Raw genomic sequence first — 5,240 nt, 5'->3', positions numbered from 1 at the left:
ACCTCTGGCTCTTTGAGGGCATGGAGGGCGCCTCGGCTGTTGCTCCGCCTGCAGGAAGCGCCGCTCGGTGCTCGTGGAGGGAAGCCAGGCAAGAGCCGCAGCCGGCAGGGCCCCCCCTCCCCCCTTCCCCCTCCGCCTCCCCCACCTACCCCTCCCCCGGGCCTCCGCGCCCACCCGCTTTCCCGCCCGGGACGGCAAGTCGTGTCCCAGTTTGGGTTTCCCCGAATGCCGAGCTGGGGCAAGGACTTGGTTCTGGCGGTTGGTTGCGCACCCCTGCAGGCAAAATGGAAACGCAGCCCCTTGTTCAAAAGCGAAGAATTCGAAAGGGCAACAGCCCCGTTACAGTGAACCCGGGCCTTAGGACTGAGCAGTGGCAACGCAGGCGGGAGAGCGCCGGGGAGCCCCGAGACCGTGGGGGTGCCGGGGGTGGGCGAGCGCCTGGGAGCCCTGGAGACCATGGGGGTGTTGGGGGTGGACGAGCACAGGGGAGCCCTGGAGACCATGTCAGGTGCACCTTGCTCCATCCCGGATTGGGGAGCTGGGGAGCTTACCCATCGATTCCCCTCCCCCTGGGTCATCTCCCTGCAGGAGGCCAGAACAGACAGAAGACGGGCCCTCAGTGAATTGGCGGGACCTTGGGGCTGAGGAGATACCCAGTTCCAAAGTGCCCTGGAACGAGGGGCATTTACCGTGTCTCAGGGGAGTCTTGGCTCATGCCGCACAAGCCAGCATGCTCAGCCTGGTCCTCACACTGTCGCAGCAATAGTGGTGGGGATGGCACGGCTGTCACACATTAACAGTTCAGAGCTCGATGGAGACTGCTGGGGACCCCACTCTGGCTGGTAGCTACAACATTCAGCTCCCGGGTGCAGATGGGCTGGATCCTGGGGTGGGGGCCCAACCTCATGCCTGGCAGACGAGGGGCCCGCTGGCCTGGGAAGCTCTGGCTGGGTGCTGATTTCTGGCCTTACCTTCGAGGGTCGCCTGTGGCCACACCGGCACGGGGCTGGCTCTGTGGCTGGGCGCTGATTTCTGGCCTTACCTTGGAGGGTCGCCTGTGGCCACACCGGCACTGGGCTGGCTCTGTGGCTGGGTGCTGATTTCTGGCCTTACCTTGGAGGGTCGCCTGTGGCCACACCGGAACGGGGCTGGCTCTGTGGCTGGGTGCTTATTTCTGGCCTTACCTTGGAGGGTTGCCTGTGGCTACGCTGGCATGGGGCTGGCTCTGTGGCTGGGTGCTTATTTCTGGCCTTACCTTGGAGGGTTGCCTGTGGCTACGCCGGCATGGGGCTGGCTCTGTGGCTGGCCCAGGAGCTTTGGGCCCCAGGCCTAGGGCTGCAGCCACACAGTCTTGGCCAGGTGGTCCATGCCCCCTTCCCCTTGGTGCCAGCGAGTGGATACTTCCAGCAAGCCTGGGATAGGAAGGGCTGTGATGAAACGCACTGGGATTTATTTCAGTTGGGTGTAGTGGGATTCAGACACAGGACCCCTGACTTTAAAGGAGAGTGTGTCACAAAGTACTGCAGACCCAGCTGCTTAAACCACAGAAGGAGGGCACGTACCATGCCACACAGGGCCACCCGGGGGGGCGCCGTGGCAACAGGACGCAGAAGGGGAGACGGGAGAGCATGGCCAGAGGCTTTATGGGGGTCTCCCTGGGAAGAGAGGCCAGGGAGGGTAGGCACAAAGGAGCAAGTTTAGGATTGGACAGGTTAATTTCTCTGGGCTCCGGGCCATGGGGTGGTGTCTAGTTGACCACTGTCCTGCCCCAGGGTGATTGAGGGCAGAGGAACATGGGTTTGGTGAGTGAGTCAGATAAGGGGTGGTTGGGTTTACAGGATCCAGGTGGGTTGGCTTGTGCATTAAAGGGGAGCTCTGCAGGCACCTTTTGCTGTCTCTAGGAATTAGCCAGCCCTGGGAGGGCAGTCTCCACCTAGCCAGTAGGGCCCCCGAGAGGTCAAAGCATCGTAAACCAGGAAACAAAAACCACGTGAGTTATACAGGAACAGTCTGGTGGGCAGGTGGCATTCAGCCCCTGCGCTCTGGGTCTTTAGAAGAATGGGGTTCTCAGCCTCTGGCCATGGGTCCCCCAAACAACCTTGGTGTCTTCCAGGCTCTTGGGCTTGGCTTGGAGTGGCCGCTGAGGGCTTTGGCTGGGGCAGTGCCCATGGCTCACCCTCTGTCCATATAGTGGGGCCCAAGGTGTCCACTGTGCTGGGCCAGCCTGGGGGGGCCCTGTGGTCAGAGGCTGGACCCCCACCCTGGCAGTGCCACCCCCTAGGCCCCTAAGCTGCAGGAGCATGTGGAACTTTCTGGAGGGCTCCCCTGCAGAGAGGGTGAAGCCCATTCCTGCACTTTTTCTTACTGTACTATTAAAATGAGGAGAAATGGGAACAGAGTGAGGAGGGTGGCCCTGAAGTGGCTGGCGTGGCCATGTCTCCTGGGGCAGCACCCGGGCCCTGGGCACCAGCTCTTCCCTCTGTAGACGGGAGGGCAGTGAGCTTCTAGGGGATGATTTCCGCCTCCTGGGACGGAGGTGGGCACCGGCCCAAGTGAACTGGGATTCTCCTGCACACAGCTTCCGTATTCAGTCATTTACTTATGGGCCCACCATGTTTGTCTCATACTCTGGGTTAGAAAAGTGTATGGCCTGCCTGGCCCTGGAATCAGGAGCCCTGGGCCTGTCACTGGGGAGAGATGGTGGAAACCCTGGTGTGGGCATAGCTGAGATTCTTTCTCCTGTAAGTGGAGTCCCGTAGGGTCCCCGATTCAGGAGCTGTTTACAGCACATGCCAGCATTTCTAATGTCTCAGCGCTGCCCCCGAGAACCAGCGCCGGCGTCACAACCGGCCCCGTTCCCCCTTGTGTTCTCAGCTGTAGCCAAGCCCTGGCCCAGCAGTAGCTGGGTAGGAAATGCATGCAGCTCCTGCCGGGGCCTCCTGCCCCAACCCTCTCTCCTGGCAGGCGATTTGCTGGACTGGAGGACAGGGCCAGGTCTTGGCCTTGGCGCCGTCCTGGGTCATGAGTGGATGGTTCCGGTCACTCTGCTGTGGTGTGAGGATGAAGGTGCTAGCCCAGCGTGGGCAACCCTCACAGCCAGCATGTTCCAATGCCCCGCACCTCGGGACCCTGGATGTGTGCGGCTGCCGTCACAAAGTACCACCGACCCAGCAGCTTAAACCACAGAAATTTATTCTGTCACAGTCCTGAAGGCCCAGAGTACAAGATCAAAGTGTCTGCAGATTCTGTTTGTCTGAGGTCTCTCTGCTTGGCTTGCTGATGGCCGCCTCCCTGCTTTGTCCTCCTGGCCTTTTCTCTGAGTGCATCCCTCGTGTCTCTCCCTCTTCTCACCGCCCTATCCATCTCCACATCCAATCCAGTCGTCTGCCGTGCTGGGGGTAATCCAGTCTGCCGTGCTGGAGGTCAGGCCTTCAGCAGATGGTTTTTCGAGGGGATGCAGTGCGGCCCTCAACAGACCTCATCCTCCCCTCTTGGCCTCCAGACATGGATCCCTGACTCCATCCTCCCCTTGAGCCTCCACAGAGCTCTGACCCCATCCTCCCCTCCCAGCCTCCACAGAGTCCTGACCCCATCCTCCCCTCCCAGCCTCCAGACATGGAGCCCTGGCTGGGGAACTCTGCTCCTAGCCTCTGAAGGTTTCTGGGCTTACCTGGCTCCTCTCTCATCCCAGTCCCCCTGAGTAGCCATGGAGGTGGGGTCCCTAAGGCCCACATGGCTGGGGTTCCATTAAGAACTTCAAGTGGGTGGCTCATGCCTGTAATCCCAGCACTTTGGGAGGCCGAGGCGGGTGGATCATGAGGTCAAGAGATTGAGACCATCCTGGCCAACATGGTGAAACCCCATCTCTACTAAAAATACAAAAAATTAGCTGGGCGTGGTAGCGGGCACCTGTAGTCCCAGCTACTTGGGAGGCTGAGGCAGGAGAATGGCGTGAATCCGGGAGGCAGAGCTTGCAGTGAGCCGAGATCACACCAGTGCACTCCAGCCTGGTGACAGAGTGAGACTCTGTCTCAAAAAAAAAAAAAAAAAAGAACTAAAGAACTTCAAGTGGGGCTGGGCTCAGTGGCTCACACCTGTAATTCCAGCACTTTGGGAGGCCGAGGCAGGAGGATCGCTTGAGCCCAGGAGTTTGAGACCAGCCTTGGCAACGTGGTGAGACCTCATGTGTATTTGTCTGATAAAAACATACACAAGACTGGGTAATTTTTAAAGACAAAGAGGTTTAATGGACTCAACAGTTCCACAATCATGGTGGAAGGTGAAAGAGAAGCAAAGTAACGTCTTACAAGAGGGCGTGTGCAGGGGATCTGCCCTTTATAAAACCATTGGATCTCGTGAGACTATTCACTATCACAAGAACAGCACTGGAAAAAGCCGTCCCTGTGATTCAGTGACTTCCCACCGGGTCCCTCCCATGACGTGGGGATTATGGGAGCTACAATTCAAGATGAGATTTGGGTGGGGACACAGCCAAACCATATCACCATGTCTACCAAAAATTGAAAAATTAGCCAGTGTAGTGGTGTTGCCTGTGGCCCAGCTGCTCAGGAGGCCGAGCTGAAAGGATCTCTTGAGCCCGGGAGCCAAGGCTGCAGGAAGCCATGATTGTGCTGCTGCACTCCAGCCTGGGTGACAGAGTGAGACTTTGTCTCAAAAAAAAAAAAAAGAGAGAAAATGATAAAAGCACTGGAAGTGGGCAGCGGCTGAACGTGGAGACAGGAGTTGTCCCTTCTGAGCATGGCCCTGGTGCTGCTGACTTCTTGGGGAGCCTCCAGTCAGGGGAGCAGCAGCTGGGGAGGGCTGGGGCCTCTCTCACCTGCCTTCCCCCATATCACACATGCCCACTCTTGTGTGTATCCGCACTCACTCTCACGCGCGTGCTCCCCTGCCCCGCGCTCACGTGTATCCGCGCTCACTCTCACGCGCGTGCTCCCCTGCCCCGCGCTCACGTGTATCCGCGCTCACTCTCACACGCGTGCTCCCCTGCCCTCACGTGTATCCATGCTCACTCTCACACACGTGCTCCCCTACCCCATGCTCACATGTATCTACACTCACTTTCACACGTGTGCTCCCCTACCCCACACTCACATGTATCCTCGCTCACTCTCACGCACGTGCTCCCCTACCCCATGCTCACACGTATCTGCACTCACTCTCACACGTGTGCTCCCCTGCCCCGCACTCACATGTATCTGTGCTCACTCTCACACACGTGC

The sequence above is a fragment of the Pongo pygmaeus genome, chromosome 22, assembly GCF_028885625.2.
Source record: "Pongo pygmaeus isolate AG05252 chromosome 22, NHGRI_mPonPyg2-v2.0_pri, whole genome shotgun sequence".
Classification (NCBI taxonomy): Eukaryota; Metazoa; Chordata; class Mammalia; order Primates; family Hominidae; genus Pongo; species Pongo pygmaeus.
Note: the sequence above shows the minus strand (reverse complement) of the source record.